Below are 17,613 nucleotides of genomic sequence, written 5' to 3'. Positions count from 1 at the left end.
AACTTTTTTTCTGAAGGTCATAGAGACTTGGAAGTTGGTTCCATCTCCACTAATGTGGCTATGCCCGATCCATTGGGACCATCCCCGAACTTCTACGACCTTTGGAAATGGTGAAACCACCAAATCTATAAAAAAAAAGTACAAGATATTTTTGAATAACTTTTTTTCTGAAAGTCCTAGAGACTTGTGCATTGCATGATTTATAAAGGATGGCCTGCCACGCAACCACACCGAATTTCAGCACGTTTCGAGCAAGCAGCGCAGAGTTATTCCAATTAATCCCTAATATGGGTTAGGGTTGCAATTAGGGTTAGGGTTAGGGTTGTGATTAGGGTTAGGGTTAGGGTTGCTATTAGGGTTAGGGTTAGGGATGAATACCCATTGGAGATCAAGATTTTCTTCAATAACTTTTTTTCTGTAGGTCATAGAGACTTGGAAGTTGGTTCCATCTCCACTAATGTGGCTATGCCCGATCCATTGGTACCACCCCCGAGCTTCTACGACCTTTGGAAGGGGTAGGGTTAGGGTTGTGATTAGTGTTTGATTTTTTGGTTGTGATTAGGGTTAGGGTTAGGGATGAAAACCTATAGGAGTTCAAGATATTCTTCAATAACTTTTTTTCTGAAGGTCATAGAGACTTGGAAGTTGGTTCCATCTCCACTAATGTGGCTATGCCCGATCCATTGGGACCATCCCCGAACTTCTACGACCTTTGGAAATGGTGAAACCACCAAATCTATAAAAAAAAAGTACAAGATATTTTTGAATAACTTTTTTTCTGAAAGTCCTAGAGACTTCTGCATTTCATGATTTATAGAGGGTGGCCTGCCACGCCACCACACCGAATTTCAGCACGTTTCGAGCAAGCAGCGCAGAGTTATTCCAATTAATCCCTAATATGGGTTAGGGTTGCAATTAGGGTTAGGGTTAGGGTTGTGATTAGGGTTAGGGTTAGGGTTGCTATTAGGGTTAGGGTTAGGGATGAATACCCATTGGAGATCAAGATTTTCTTCAATAACTTTTTTTCTGTAGGTCATAGAGACTTGGACGTTGGTTCCATCTCCACTAATGTGGCTATGCCCGATCCATTGGTACCACCCCCGAGCTTCTACGACCTTTGGAAGGGGTAGGGTTAGGGTTGTGAATAGTGTTTGATTTTTTGGTTGTGATTAGGGTTAGGGTTAGGGATGAAAACCTATAGGAGTTCAAGATATTCTTCAATAACTTTTTTTCTGAAGGTCATAGAGACTTGGAAGTTGGTTCCATCTCCACTAATGTGGCTATGCCCGATCCATTGGGACCATCCCCGAACTTCTACGACCTTTGGAAATGGTGAAACCACCAAATCTATAAAAAAAAAGTACAAGATATTTTTGAATAACTTTTTTTCTGAAAGTCCTAGAGACTTCTGCATTTCATGTTGTATAGAGGGTGGCCTGCCACGCCACCACACCGAATTTCAGCACGTTTCGAGCAAGCAGCGCAGAGTTATTCCAATTAATCCCTAATATGGGTTAGGGTTGCAATTAGGGTTAGGGTTAGGGTTGTGATTAGGGTTAGGGTTAGGGTTGCTATTAGGGTTAGGGTTAGGGTTGCTATTAGGGTTAGGGTTAGGGATGAATACCCATTGGAGATCAAGATATTCTTCAATAACTTTTTTTCTGTAGGTCATAGAGACTTGGAAGTTGGTTCCATCTCCACTAATGTGGCTATGCCCGATCCATTGGTACCACCCCCGAGCTTCTACGACCTTTGGAAGGGGTAGGGTTAGGGTTGTGATTAGTGTTTGATTTTTTGGTTGTGATTAGGGTGAGGGTTAGGGATGAAAACCTATAGGAGTTCAAGATATTCTTCAATAACTTTTTTTCTGAAGGTCATAGAGACTTGGAAGTTGGTTCCATCTCCACTAATGTGGCTATGCCCGATCCATTGGGACCATCCCCGAACTTCTACGACCTTCGGAAATGGTGAAACCACCAAATCTATAAAAAAAAGTACAAGATATTTTTGAATAACTTTTTTTCTGAAAGTCCTAGAGACTTGTGCATTTCATGGTTTATAGAGGGTGGCCTGCCACACAACCACACCAAATTTCAGCACGTTTTGAGCAAGCAGCGCATAGTTATTCCAATTAATCCCTAATATGGGTTAGGGTTGTGATTAGGGTTAGGGTTAGGGTTGTGATTAGGGTTAGGGTTAGGGTTGCTATTAGGGTTAGGGTTAGGGATGAATACCCATTGGAGATCAAGATATTCTTCAAGAACTTTTTTTCTCAGGTCATAGAGACTTGGAAGTTGGTTCCATCTCAACTAATGTGGCTATGCCCGATCCATTGGGACCATCCCCGAGCTAGTTAACTAGCTAGTTAGTGAACTAACTAACTCTCATAGCCTCAAGCATGCTAACTTTGCTTGAGCCCTGGACCCTTCAAATAAGTGCTCTTAATGTTCTGAATGAAAGCTTCTTCGCAATAACTTTATCCAACTAATATCTTTCACTGAACCTTTAACTTCTCCTTACTGCACACAGTAGGATAGCTGTCAGTGTCAAGCTGTTTCGTTTCACCTCAATCAGATGCAGAGAGACAGTTCTGCGACTTCCTGTATCCATGTCAAATTAACAGCCATCGTTTCAAATTAAAAGCCCTCTAGCATTTCATACACGGTCCAGCCATATAGGCTTTGACGAGGTCTGGACCTCGTTGGCCTCATAGCTGGCTACGGCCATTTTTGAAACATATTTAGCTGACTTCAAAATTTGCAATTGGTCAATCTCCTTAATGTATTATCTTTTAGAAATTGCCTTTTACCTTCATAATGAATCCTCATTAATGATGAATTGTAGAAATCCATACTTGAATGAGTCACCTGTAATGGTGCTTTTTGCTCCATGAGGTCTCATCCTTCATCACTGTTATTGTGCATGCAAATAAGTCACAGACATTCACAGTGGTAATGAGTTAAAGATTTCTCCTCAAGCTGGTGATAATAATGAGCTGGAAAGTGACACATGGAGAAGAGATGAAGTCACAGAGAAAAAGGGAAGATGAAGAAAAACTGAAAATGTCTGGGAAGGAGAGCTGAGGCACTGAGGCTTGCCAACTAGCCTAATGCGGGTCTGGGTTCAAACCAGCCGAGCTCCCCTCTCCCACATACCATTTATCTCTAAAGACAGACACACACACCTTAACTATTCATATCTGTCATGAATTTAACATGGTCAATTTAGGAAGAGTAGATCGCTTGCAGATGATTCACTCATGACTGAATCTCTTATGTGAGTGTTCATGCTGCAGCTGAGGCTTTTCCATCTTACTTTACTGTGTCAAAGCGGCCTGGGGCTTACACAATGTCTCCTGACACCACTACCATTTGAAGCATAGATTCTGTCCCTTCTGTGTGCTCTTGCTTGCTTAAACCCTTGCACTGTATCTTACAGGGAAACCAACGGCTTTGTCCTACCACAGCATGATGGCACGGACACGCAAAAGCCTGAGGCAGAGAAAAAGCATGAGCTGGCTGCAAAACACAGGGAAACATTAGAAACACAGGAAATGTGAATATATTGATTTGTAGTGCATTTTGTTACTCCTGCAATCCAATAAAGATAAATTAGAGATAAAACATTTAAAAAATAGTTTTACGTGTCAAAACTAATTCTCCAAAGCGATGCAGGATCGGCCTGTGATCTCGTCTGCCAAACTGACAAATGGTCAACACAGAACTGGGCAGACTCTCTCACACACAAACCACCGGATCATCACCTGCTGCCATTTCCTTCTTTCACGCCCCATATGGCTTCTCTACAAAGAGCATTCACGTGCCTCATGAGTTTGGTCTTTGTCTCGAGTTGTTACTCGCCAGACAATCAATAAAACTATAAAGTGTTGGAGCAGGATAAATTCATATCTGTGAACAGTGTAATGACAGAACTGCCACAGCCAAGCGGCTTCAAACTGAGTTTCTGTCTCACTGTTTCAGTTTTGGTGTTGTTCTTGCCATGGTGCTTTGTTAACTGAAGCAGGAATAATTAATATCTGTATTATAAAAAAAAGATCATCTAAAATTAACATCCAGCCAAACTGACAAATGTTCATGTTCTGTAATATCCTGGCCAAAGACTTTAGAAGCAGATGATGAAATTATGACGAGCCGTTCCTTTGCCAGATCGTCAACTTGCTTTGCAACTTTATGGGTATTAGCATTTAGCCACACGGGCAGACGAACCAACTCTGCATCCACACTGAAATATCTCAACAACTCCTGGATGGATTGTTCTCAAAGGATGAATCCTAACATTGGTGATCTCCTGACTTTTCACCCCGGGGCCACCATGAGGTTGACATTAGTCATTTTGCATTAAATTTCTCTGAAGTTATTGGATGGATCGTTGTGAAATTTGGTGAAGACGTGCATGTTACCCAACAGGGTGAATTTTAAAGACAATGTTTTCTTAGCATTTCATCCAGCAGAATTGTGGGAAAACGGTTGCACAGCAATAGAAGAAGACAAAGAAGAAGAAAACAAGAAATGCTAAAATGATCTTCAGGGAATCATGGACAAACTATAAAACAATACAATCGTGCTGAAACAAACAAAAAAAGATGTTCTTTTTGAATGGCACACCTCATTTATACATCTGCCTTTAACATTTTCATCTGCCTCAATGCCTGTCTCCACTCATCCGTCCCTAAATCACACCATTCACGCTGCGTCCGTCCATTCATCCAACGGTCCTCTGCTCATATTCACATTCCCCAGCCTTACATTTATTACATTCTACTGCTCCGTCCAACTTCTCTCTGTCCACATTCACAGTTTATCCTTTACAACCTCACACCTTGAATCTCTGAGACTCTGGGTATGTGTGTATGTACTGTTATCTTTCTCCAGGTGTATTCATCCACTCTTCACCCTTCATGTTCAAGTCCTGCAGCCCCTCAGGATCTGCGGCCGTTCTTGAAAAGCAGCGCTGATTTCTTCCTCTTTCCTGCTCCGAGAGTGACTGAGCTCTGAGAGTGAATACAGTCCAATCAGCGCACATCGCCCGGGCCACTTGTGCGTTGGCACTCCAAAAGCAATACTTTACATCATCAGCCTGATTCATAGCCAGGAAACGTCTTCTGGTTGCTCACTCAATCACTCTTTTCTTTTGCCTGTTTTTTTTTTTTTTTCTATCTGCAAGTGTATGTGTGAATGTGTGTGTGCAGAAATGAAAGTGCAAGGAAGAGACAGTAAGAGATGTTCAGGGCTAATCTTCTTGTTTCACACTGTCAACTCCTTTTGCAGACTGTTGCTCCACTGTGACTGGATACCGCACGATTCCATGTGTGTGCACGCACAGATACACACACTTTAAGGATATTACTCACAGGTGCAGAATCCCTCGGAGAGAGGAGCCGTCGTAAATCAGGCGCGATTGAGATGTAAAACCGATGTTCTCTCGCTTTTACAACCCTGAGTCATTGAAATGCAACACGGCTGAGTTTGTGTGTTTTTCTAAGAGACTCAGGAAGTGTAAAAGAAGTGGAGAATCTGTAAATCCGCTTTTTTTAATTTAACTTTTCACGATCGTCCATGTGCTGAGGAAGTTTTTTCCAGTGTAAATTATGTTTAGCTGACGAGAGACGTTAAACATTAAAAAGTTTAAATTTTACAGTCAAATTTAATTTAAAATGATCTCGGTGGAAGTTCATTATCTCGCAAAAGCTAAGTTCATGCTGTGTGCGTTTACTTTTTTGTTTTTCTTCATGTTTTATGGCTCGGATGACCCCAGCATGGATCTTGACTTTTCTCCGCATGGATGGAAGAACACCAACATCAACACAACCTCTACAAGACTAAACTGTTTGCCCAGTGAATAAATCTCTCCATCACGACTTGAATCTCACCTCTCCTTCTTTAACTATAACCGAGGTCGTGAGAAACCTGGCTGCCGTGTTTGACGAGAAACTCTTTGACCACATTGTCCTCCTCTCCCGGTTGTGCTGCTTTGTGTTAACCTGGCTCAGTACGTCTCACAACTCTCATCCTCCATGATGTCCGATTATCTCTCACCTCAACTCCCTCATGCAGAGTGAAACCTTTTACATGTGCTGCAGAATGTGGCAGCGTGTCTGGTCTTCAATCAGCCCAAAAGGGCACATGTCACTCTGCTGCTCATCGACTTCCACTGGATACCAATGACGGCCCAAATCAAATTCGAGTCACTGGTGCCTGCAGAGTGGATTCCAGCTCTGCCTGCACTCAGTCACACGGGCTTATGCTGTGTCCGAGTTAGCCCACCGCCATCTGAGCAGAAGTGCCCCACTCTTTTTTTAAGCACCTCTTGACGACCCATCTCATCTAAGAGCGTCTTCTTTCCCATCCCCTCTAACACCAACCTAACTCACTCTCACTGTGCACTTTCTCTGCACTTCTCTACCTGATCTCTGTGCTCTTTGTCTTATTGAACAGATTTAGCTCTTGATGCTTATCCCTCACTCGCAAGTTTCTTTGGATGAAAGTGTCTGCCAGATGAATTTCAGGGCCCACATAGTCTGTTGGAATATTTAAATGTTAAAGGTTAAATCATACATAGGTGCTGCAGCTCTTAGAGGTTGTAGTTTGATGAAATCACTTATTTCTCAGTGTTACTTTTCTATTCATTCAGATTTTTCTGTTACTTTACTTTGAATTTACAGTTAACAGATGTTCTTGTACTGATAATCCATCGCACTTGCTCAACTCATCCTGACAATTATTCTGTTGTGTGACTACATGACAGATTTTATTGGAAAACATTACTGTGCCTGTGCACTGTTAATAAAGAGCACATGTTAGTGGATTATGAGACGATACACCAGTTTAACTCTGTGTTGATATTGTTGTGAGGAGAGATTTCATTTTACTCATTGAGGACATTGCTGCTTTGTGAGGACATTTTTCCAAAAGCCTGTTTAAAGAAAGTGGTTTAACGGTTAATGGTAGAATTAAGTTAAGGTATCTATGTAGTTGTATTAGTTAAGTTTAGGGGCAAAAATGTTTAACCTTAATACATAAATATATTTATGATTTATGATTAAACTCAGTTTAAGCCTCATGGAGGAAAGTCTTCATAATAGGACGTCCTCAAAAGTACATTATTACACATCTGTGTAGTTAGTTGAGTTAATGGTGACGCATTTGACTATGTGGGCAACTGCAAGTGACAAAGCACGTGTCCTCGCGTGTGCTTATCTGCAGGTGTGTTTGTGCACATAAATCATGGCAGCGACGGAGACATGGGTCTCTGCCTTCCGTCCTCACAGTTCTAGATCCGCAGATTCCAGCTCATGTTGCAAATGTTCACTCTCCAACCAACAGTCTCCATCTGCAGATCTGTCACTCTGTAGAATATTAATTTATGATGCTTAAAAGTCCTGAACAATTAGACAGCTCCCCTCTGTCCTCGTTATATCCCTAAAGCCAGTCCTTCCACATCCTCGTATCCTCCCATCTCATCCCCTCCTCCCTTCTCTCCGCTCCACTCTCCCTCTGTTCTGTCCTCCTGTGTGATATGTTGCTCCTCAGGGTGACGTTTTTCGGCAGATTGATGGCGTTGAAGTCTGACTCGGGTCAGCAAGGCCCTGCTCCTTCCCACATGTCTTCCCATCTCTCCCCCGGTTCCTCTGTGGCTGAATTCCTGCTCCGTACCTCCTTCCCTACATCAGCTCTCCCCCATACGGTCCTGCACTTCATCAGTTCCACCTCCTCCTCTTTACGAAGGGACCGTCCATCTCTTCTTCCCCTTGTCCCTGCATTCTTTCTTCCTCCCTCCTCCCTTCCTCTGCCTGGACAGATTGATAGTTTTCCCGCCCTGTAGAAACCTACAAAGGCCTGTCCCTCCCCTGACAACACTAAACTAAGTCTCTCGCTCTCTTTCTCACTTTTCTTTTCCGACTCGCTTCTCGTTCACTCACTCCCAGTGACCTGTGCTTCCTCTGAGTGCACTATACCACTATACCTCCATAACTTTCACTCTCATCTCCCTCTGTTAAAACACTCACTGTTTCCACTCCGTTGTTTTCTTCTCTTCACTCGTTCTCATACAAAAGAAGTGATTAAATATGGCCCATGGTTTTGCTCTGTACTGAACAGAAATCACAAGTTAAATTTCCATATTTCTTCACCATTTCCATTTATATACAAATAAAATTTGAAATGAGCAGAAAATATAAATACTGCAGAGATTCTTGATCCTACATTTTGCATTTCAACAACACACTTAAAATTCCTCTTATCCAAACATTGTTGCTGTTTACAATTTTCAAAATATATTTAGTTATGTTGATAAAAAAACATTACAGAACTTTTTTATGTTATGTTTTTAAATTTGGCTGGTACGAGAACACAAATAACAATAAGAGCTGGACTTCCTGAGAAAACATGGACAGCAGAGTTTTCCAACCTCGGTGAACACAACATAGCTCTTCAGTGTCGGATTGACCCAGAGGCTGAGCTCAGGAGAACGAGCAGTGAGAACCTATAATCAGAACACAATGAATCTGTGACACGTCAGGCTGGTGCACAACCATGACAAAGCTGTGGAATTTGAAAACCCAAACGTCTAAACACTGTGGTCAGTCATCATCTCACGTCTGTGTGGACACTGGACAGTGAACGGATACTGAGTTCAATATCCACCCTTCTGCAGTTTACTCTATGCACCTTATGAAGTTGTGGGAGATTCTGGTGAAGATTTAACTCTCTGACGACTCTTTGGAAGTCTACATAAATCTTCTTGGAGCCTCTGTTGGACTTGGACATGGAAATCATGAACCTCTGGGATTGCACCAGACATTTGGATTCAGCCTGTGTATGTTTGCGTGTGTCTGCACTTTACTCCACCCCCTTTTTAAACACTCATCTCCTCGTAAACTTTTCTAAAAACCTCCAGCATAGATCCTCGGAAAACTCCTGAATCACAACGTTTGCTGCATGTCATTAATGTCGCCATCCTTTCCCTGACCTTCCTCTGTTTTACTGCAAGAACTAAAAAAAGTGGAAATAAAAAAGTCTTTTAAATGAAATTTAGAAAGTGGAAGAGGAGATAACAGTAGAGTGCAAAGGGAGGGCGAGGTTGAGACTAATGCCACGTGTCGAGAGGACACGCAGATAGGAACATAGGATGGGACAGACGGAGGAAGAGAGATGGGCAAATGGAGGAAGTGAAGGGATAGGACTGTCTCCTGTCCCCTCAGGCTTACGTGGCTTCCCAGCAGTGCAAGTTCAGCAAAGTTCAAGGTTGGATTGATTTGTACTTTGGAGACAAAAAAACTCATTCGGTGCAACGCTGCTCTTTGGCAGCACATGGTTTCACTTATGGAGCATAAAAACAATAAATAGACCATAATCATTAATATTATGACACATCATAACATATCATAGCAACATCCAGGGTGTCAGCCTTGAATCCAGTTGCATTGGGGTGTATTGTGAAACAACATCTGGCTCATTCACAGTGAATTCCACCAGTCAGAAACAGTTCTGCTCTGCTCTCTGTCAGATGTTCTGAGTAAACATGATTAATTAGACTGAAGCTCCTTGATGGCAGACACGTAAAGGTCAGCATTCATTCCCAGTGTGGAAAATTAAATCAGTGCATGTTTACTTTTGCACACTGTTTATTCAGACTCCCAGTGATGCATTGCGTTATCCGGTGGAAACTAATGGTAATGACGTTCAGTTTTTTAATAGCCGATTTTGTTTATCGCTGCTTTGCTGCTTGAGAATAACGCTCGTATTTGCAGCCGAACAACAAAGCACAGATAACTGGTGTTTATTTCAAATACACAGTAGGTGTTAAGCACAAATACATGTAATTGATGTTGTGAATGTGGCTAATGAGATAGAGACACCATGGAAATCAGAATGAACACACTGGAGTCAGTTGATTATGAGTCTGTGTGTGTGTGTGTGTGTGTGTCCTCTTGTGTATGAGCAGCTGCGGACTGGCCATTGTGTTGACACAAATACAAAGATGCAAAACAACAAAAGAAAATGATGTTGGGACAATTGTATATTCAGATTCACAATTCTTAAAATCAGCTGGTTGCCTGTCACAAAAAAAAAAAAGATTAATATTAATAAACAGTTAATTTGATTGGCAGGTTCTCTGAGAAGGGTTTTGTATCTATTATTATGTATTTATGTTAAAGTAGCACAACAATAAAAAAACTAAATATAACAAAGCATCACATTGACGAGTTTTCAACTTTGCCTAGAAAAAAATGAAACTTCTAAAATGTTGTGTCTCAGCTTCTTCACACTCTCCAGCTCCCAAACTGGATTTTCTCACCACTGATAACATTCAAATATCCAGTCAGATGACATTTAAGTGTTCTAAGTGTCATCTTAGTGGATTCATGCAGAGGTCTCTAAGAGTGTGTAGTGGAGGGTTCTTATAGACTCACAAAGGTTTGTAAGCAGGATGATGTTAGAGTGTTTCCACAGTTGTTGAACAAGCCAGGCTGCGCACATCCAAACTATTGTGCTACAAAGCCACAGAGATAAAGGCAGGGGAGCATATTCAAGTATTTCTTGAATGAAAGTCAAGTTGTTGTACAAACAAACAGAGTTGCATGTTACAATTCGTCTGTATCTGTGAAGGCACAGTGAGATTTATAAGAATCTGAATTAATCTACTGTGTATAAGGTTTTCACTCTATTGTATAAAGGCTATAAACCTCTCTCATGTTACTATAAAGCTGCTTTCAGACATGCACTGAAGTCAGGACATTTTTTCTTGAAATTTTCCAGTGGAGCTTTAGGAGAGGACGCAAATGTCCGAGACGTTTTCCAGACCTCTTCGAAAAAAGAGTTGCCGTACGTATAGAGGACGCAGACAAAGATAGAGGGTGTTTATTTATTCTAACCCTGAGAATCGCCTGCAGTCTCCCCCTCAGTCACAACAACCTCCAGCAACAAGGTGGAGCAGAGCACCTTTAGCTTAAGAGCCAAAACCCAGGGATGAAAATAAGTCTGCACAGCTCTCTCTGACTGGCTCCTTAAACAGGTGAGTGGACAACATGCTGATTCTTTATTCTTGCAGGACTGACTGAGGACTTGACGTGAAGAGAGTTTAGAGAGGAAATCAACCAGGTAGAATGAAAGAGGAGGAAACGTCCACCCATTAGGTTCCAGTAACCAGACACCTGGGAAACTCGAGTGTGTTTTCTGGAGGTACAGCTCAGCTTTTAGATCAATAGCTGCAGAGAGGAACAGCTTTGTGTGGTTGGTGCAGCAGTCATGCAGAATCGATGCAGGGCTGATGGATAATAGGACACTTCAACAATGTTTATCATTGAGAGGAACCAGGAGGTGTGTGGAACAGCTTGACTTTTTACAGGTGTTCCTTTTTGCATCTTGTGTAGATTTATCGTTGGGTATCCAGTCATGAAATAGCTTCAGCAGAGCAGCTGCTGCACCCATCTGCTCCACTGGACCTCCCTAACTACACATACACTCAAACACAGGTATTCTATGAATGTGGAGTACATGAAGTCAGTTTCATTGATAGTTTTGACATTTACTGAGCACGCATTAGTGATATGTGTGTTTCACATCTTCCTGCCAAAACAATAGACTGAAAATAAAGATAAAAGATGTGTCTCCACTTCCTCCCAGTATTCTGAAATACAAACGATGACATTTTGTGCCAATAGTCATTTGGAGCCAGATTCTGGAGACAGTTGAGATTAAGGGATGGAGCTGGGGCATCGTGATCCTGCCCTTACATGCTCTCAAACAATCCCGGGTCAGTCCCAGCTGTCAATCATGATGTTTAACCCCATGTCTGTAGCATCAAATAAGTAATTAAAACCCAACTTACATGAATAAAGAGCATTTAAACATGCATCAGTGATAAGAAGCACCTAAAATGATGAACAAATTTACTTGATGTGCTTTGGCTTTTATTTTGGAGAGCTGTCATGTTGTCCTTCTTTACAAACTATCTATGGTCAATACACACACACACACACACAGATTTTCTTTTAGCCTGAACTCCTGCAGACATGTGAGGGCCTCTGGGACCTGAGTGTGTGATGTCAGTGTGAGATTTCTGGTCAAAGAGATGCAGCCAGGTTAAAAACTCGACACAGCAGATCAAAGACACGTCTCACACACACACACGAGTCATGTACACAGAACAGCAACCATACTGTATACACCTATACTCTCTCTCTCTCTCTCTCTCTCTCTCTCTCTCTCTCTCTCTCTCTCTCTCACACACACACACGTCTTTAATATACACCCCCAAGCTCCAGAGAGCATTACACATTTCAGCTGCCTTCTGATACACTGCATATTCAATTAAATATAACTACACCTATATATTATATCGTCTTGGATCATTGGCATGTGAACAAAACAACTTGATGAGTGTGTGATGTCAGCAAAAATATACTTCCCATCTTTCTTCTCCGTCAACACTTTCCTCCACCTCTTCATCCTCTGCTTCTCTCACCACATCCTCTGAACCTCCTCTCTCACTCTCACTCTCTCCTGGTCCAATTTTCCGTGCTGCCAGCGTGATGACATCTCTGTTCACCACATGTATTCTGGTGTAATTAGACAAACCCTGAGCCTCAAGCTTTTCAAAAAAAGGAATAATGTTCTCCACCTTGCACCTGCCTCTTATCCCCCATCTTTCATTCTCATCAGTTGTTTCACATTTTGTTTTCATCTCTATTTATTCGTTTCTCTTTATTTGAAGTTTAATTTTCTCCTCTATTTTCCCCTCGTTTTTCAATTTCTCTTTTCTCTCATTCCGTGTGTCGCTTTTTAATCCTCTACTGAGAGCTTTGTCTCTCCAGAGAGAGAGAGAGAGAGAGAGAGAGACCTTGTGTTTTGTTTCTATTTCGCTCGACTTTCTCTCACACAAACAACAACATCATTTCAGCGCTTTCTATCTCCCACTCTTCGTAACAATTTAATTTTCAATTATGCTTTACAATGTCTGCCGGTAGCTGTTGTTGCCAGAGAAATTAGATATTGAACAATAACAAAGCCATTATTTTTTTAACCTTTAATAAAGACAGACTCATTGAACCGTGACTCTGGATAACAGACTGGATGGATGCATGAGTGGACAGATGTGTGCGAATGGACTGAACCATTTATACTGGCAACAGCAACAACCATCAATAAAAAAGATTAATGTTGGGATTTGTGTGCAACAGAACATTAAGGTCATTTTAGGGAAATAAATAAATAAATTATAGAGCAGAGGGAGGAAGGTGATGCTTTTTTTCTGACATTACTAATTTAACGTTTTTGCAAGAAACTGTCACTGTCATGTTTTAGCAAATGAGTATATTTTGCCACCAGGTTTTGCAAAATACTCCTGATATGAGCCCAGAATCAGTACAAGTAGGTAGAAGTGATGAAGAGAAGAGATGATGGCTCTGCTCGGCTCTGTTCTGGCAGGTAAAGACTGAGGTCAACGAGGACACGACAGTTTGCAGGAGGGGGCCAAAGCAGACGGAGCTGTGAGCGGGGGTGGATGACCGGTCAGTCAGGGGAATGGAGAGCGGACTGACGGGGCAGGAGGTGAAGCTGGAGATGAGCTGCTCGTCTGAAGAGAGTCAAGCAGAATTACTGAAGCAAAGAAGCTAATGTTACTCAGAGAAAATCCCAAATCCCATTTGAATCACCTGTAGAAAACACAGAGATACTTCTGTTCATTGTATTGTTGTTCCTGATGCTCTCAATGTTCAGAGAATATTCAAGTATGTTGTCTCGTAAAAAGTACAAGCTTAATATGGAATAATAATACATAAAAAATAATAATATTACAACACAGAGGACAAATAAAAAGATGAAAACCAAACATTAATGGCAAAATACAAAACAAAGACAACATATGATAAATGAATAAATCATCAATTTAAACAAAAACAGTTCAGAGTTATGTTAATAGACAAGTTAATCAATTCAGTTTAATTTGAACCTCCAACTAGAACGTTGCTAAAATCCCTTTTGACAGAGGATTGGCTAAAAAGACAGATGTGACGTTCTGCATCACATCATAATGAAAGATGACAAACTGTATGAGATGTGACGGCGTAAAGGAAAATGAATTCAGAATTCCTAATTCCCTCTCACTTCTTCTCTCAGCCCTGTGGCTGCGTTATGAATAAAAATCACCTCTCACATGACTAACTACTGTTTTAAATCCTTAATCCCTATTTTTTATTTGAAGATTTCAGCTCACACACACACACACACAAACACACACTCACACACAATGAACTATGCTCCATTGCTCCCAGTCTCTCCTTCTCAACCTTATACACACATATGCATACTCAAACATGCATTTGCATACCCCCTGGCATGTGCACACCAGAAGGCAAACATCATCACACAGAACATACATGCCAGGACACATAATCCAGTCTCCCTGTGCCTTTGTATCAAATACTGTGTATGGACACACATATTTCATCAAGTCATTTCCTTGCACTTCAGCGGGGGACATATTTAACACTTCCGGCTCTATCTCAGGGTGTTTGTCTATCGGGGACGCTCTCCCACTGTGCCCTCTCGCTGCCCCGGGTCATGTGTCTCCTGTGTCATATCCGATGTCTTTGGCTGCCTTCTCCCTTTGAAGCCTCGGAGCCGGCAGCAGGCCACGCTGCCACTGGGCATTACAGTCAACTGTTGGGTCTTCAAAGTCCTCACGTGTGATTCTGCTTTTCCTTTTCCTTCAGCCGCTCTTTTAAATGTTTCATGAGCGCTCACGCTGACCGCCGATATTATGCAAAAAAGACGGGATCCAAAAAAAGCTGGCTGATCCCGGGGCATGCTGATGGTGTCCCCAAGTCGGCACAGCTGGTGCTGGGTGATTGGCTGCTGACATTTCTGTCCGTCTACCACAAGTAGAGGCAGTTGTTTTTTTTTCTTTCTACTTATGTGAGACAAAAATCAAGACAAGTCAAGGAAGTAGTCGGCAACTGTAGTTATGTTTTTGATGGCAGGAGAGTTTTCCTTCATCTGGTTAAAGATGTTAAACTGACCTCTACTACCACAAAATTACTACTTAACAAAAAATATATAAATGCATCAATGCAAAAAACTTTTCTGCATCCCCTGTTGTTTATTATAATTGTATATCGGCAACCATAAACGCAGATGTCTGTGAAAAGCTCATTTCAGATGGTGGCGCATCCGGACACAGTTTCTTGTTGCTGCTCTGCAATATTTATTTATCACATTCATCATGCCACCTAATATATATATATATATATATATATATATATATGTACATATATATACATTTTATTATATAGTTGCTTAATTTTTAGATTTGTATATTTCTCATATGTAAATCTTCATAACAGGCACAATTTTGTTTGTGCTTCTACATGATGACAATGAATCTAAATTTAAATTTTCCATCACAACAAGACACTGACATTCTCCCTCTAATTTGCTGCCATGCTGTCTTTCTCGTGTTCTTATTTTCCTGTTTATCTGCCTCTTCTCCTCCTTTTCTTTGTTTTCCCAGCCTCTCACTTTACCACAGAAGTGTTTCATTCTCTCCGACCCACTGTTTCTGTTGCTGCTGTTGTTTTCCATCGGTCTCGGCCTGACACCTCAGGGCTCTCTCGCTGTTATATCTCGGGGGTGTTAAACAAAGTTCGATAACACAAACAATCACGTGCTCTTTCCTTTTTCTGAAATAAGTCCAACAGATGGCGTCCAGGCCTCCCTCAAAGCAGGGGAATGCAAAGCAGTGAAATTTCTTATTTGGCACTCACAGGAGCGAGAAGATAGAACGATAGTACGCTTGTGGATTAGTCTGGTACAAAAACGTATGTACACGGGTATATATACGCAGTTTCACAAATGTACAAATATTTATTGAGCTTGATTATCTTCTTTCATCCCTTTATCCTTGTATCCATCCTTTGTTTACAACCCCTGTCTATTGTTCCATCAAAATCCACATATTAAACTAAGAATGGCATCTCTGCCAAGGCCAAACACTCCTGTTAAATTCAATCATGCTGCACCAAACTGCAAACATTCATCATTCTATTTTCATCAAGATCCAGAAAACATGGCAATATTCCTTGATAAAATCTGTAAAACTTTCAAACAACACCACCGATCTTGCAATGTTAAAGAAAGTTAAAGCAGAATCCCTGAATCTGCCCCTTTTGCCAAGATTTTGCACCAAACTTTAATGGCTTCTCTCTCATCCCATGTTCCATCCTTCCATCCGTTCCCACCCCTTTATCATTCCCGATTCCAGGTTTTAAAAGTTCTCACGTACCATCTGCAGACTGCTTTTTCTCACTCAGAATCCCCATAAGCGTGTTAAAACCGAATTACTTCAACCATAAAAAAACTAAATTCACAATAACAAAACCACATCTGCCCCGAATATGTTTTTCATCCTTGACTTTACAAGGCTAAAATATGGGCTGAATTACCCAAAGACAACTGGCTCTCATCTGCCGCTGATGTTTTCCTCCTCTCTGCATGTCCGCCTGCCTCTCTGTGTGTCTCTCTGTTTATACGCTTGTTAGTGCGCCGCTCGTGTCTGTTGCTGCTGATTTCATCTGCTTCCTTTTATTGCAGCACAGGTCGTCCATGTTGCTGCCGTGTCCGGGGTCAGTCCGACCATGTTAATGAGGTCAAAGTTCAGCGGCTCACGACCCTCAATCGGACTTCGACGTGTTGCTGTGGTCTCAACACCATGTTGCCTCAGTCTCCCTCCTCGCCATCCATCACACACCTCCACCTGTCTCTCATCAACCCTGTGGTTTTCAGCCCTCTTCTCCTTCGCCTGTCCAGTCTCTCCATTCTTTCCCTTCACTCCATCCATCTGTCTTTCATCACCTGCTACCTTTTGTCAGTCCTCTGATTCAACGCTGCCCTCTTCCTCTCGAACTTTCCTTGCCCCTGCTGTCTTTTTTTCTTCTTTCACATTTCCTCTCTGTTCTTTTATCCTGTTTTTCGTCTCCACACCTTCTTTACCCTTCTGACTTCTCTCACTCATCTCATCATTCACCTCCAGTCAAATCTTTTCTTCCTGTCCACCATCACGGACTCCACTTCTCCTCATCCATTTCCACTGACTCGCCACTTTTCTATTTGCCGTCTCTTCTGTTCATCCCCTCCATTGTTATGAAATCCTCTGCCCCCATGTCATCGCCTGATTCCATCAAATATGATGTTCTTTTTGCACCGAGCAAAATAATACAACTTTTATTACTTAATCTATAACTATTTAAAACACTTCAATCTTTTCTTTGTAGTTTAGAAATATAATATATCATTAAATTCACCATAACAAGCTCTTGATCATCACACAAAGTCTCAGTTTTTTACAATATCAACTCTACTTGCAACTTTATGTACTTCTGTACTTATACATAGCATATTGTATAATATGCCTGGGCTTATACTATATGGTCCATTTTTGCCAAACAAGACAGAGCACTGTAGCTTGGAAAACAAACCGGCCTGTGAGCAAAACAAAATGATAGAAGCGATGAGCTAGTCAGTCTAGAGACAACACAAGTGGGCGGTTAATCATAACATAAAATCTCTCACAGATCCACTTCAGTTTCAGCTAATT

Source organism: Paralichthys olivaceus, chromosome 18 (genome assembly GCF_024713975.1).
Source record: "Paralichthys olivaceus isolate ysfri-2021 chromosome 18, ASM2471397v2, whole genome shotgun sequence".
Lineage (NCBI taxonomy): Eukaryota > Metazoa > Chordata > Actinopteri > Pleuronectiformes > Paralichthyidae > Paralichthys > Paralichthys olivaceus.
The sequence above is the reverse complement of the archived record's forward strand: the minus strand, read 5'-3'. Positions refer to the sequence as shown.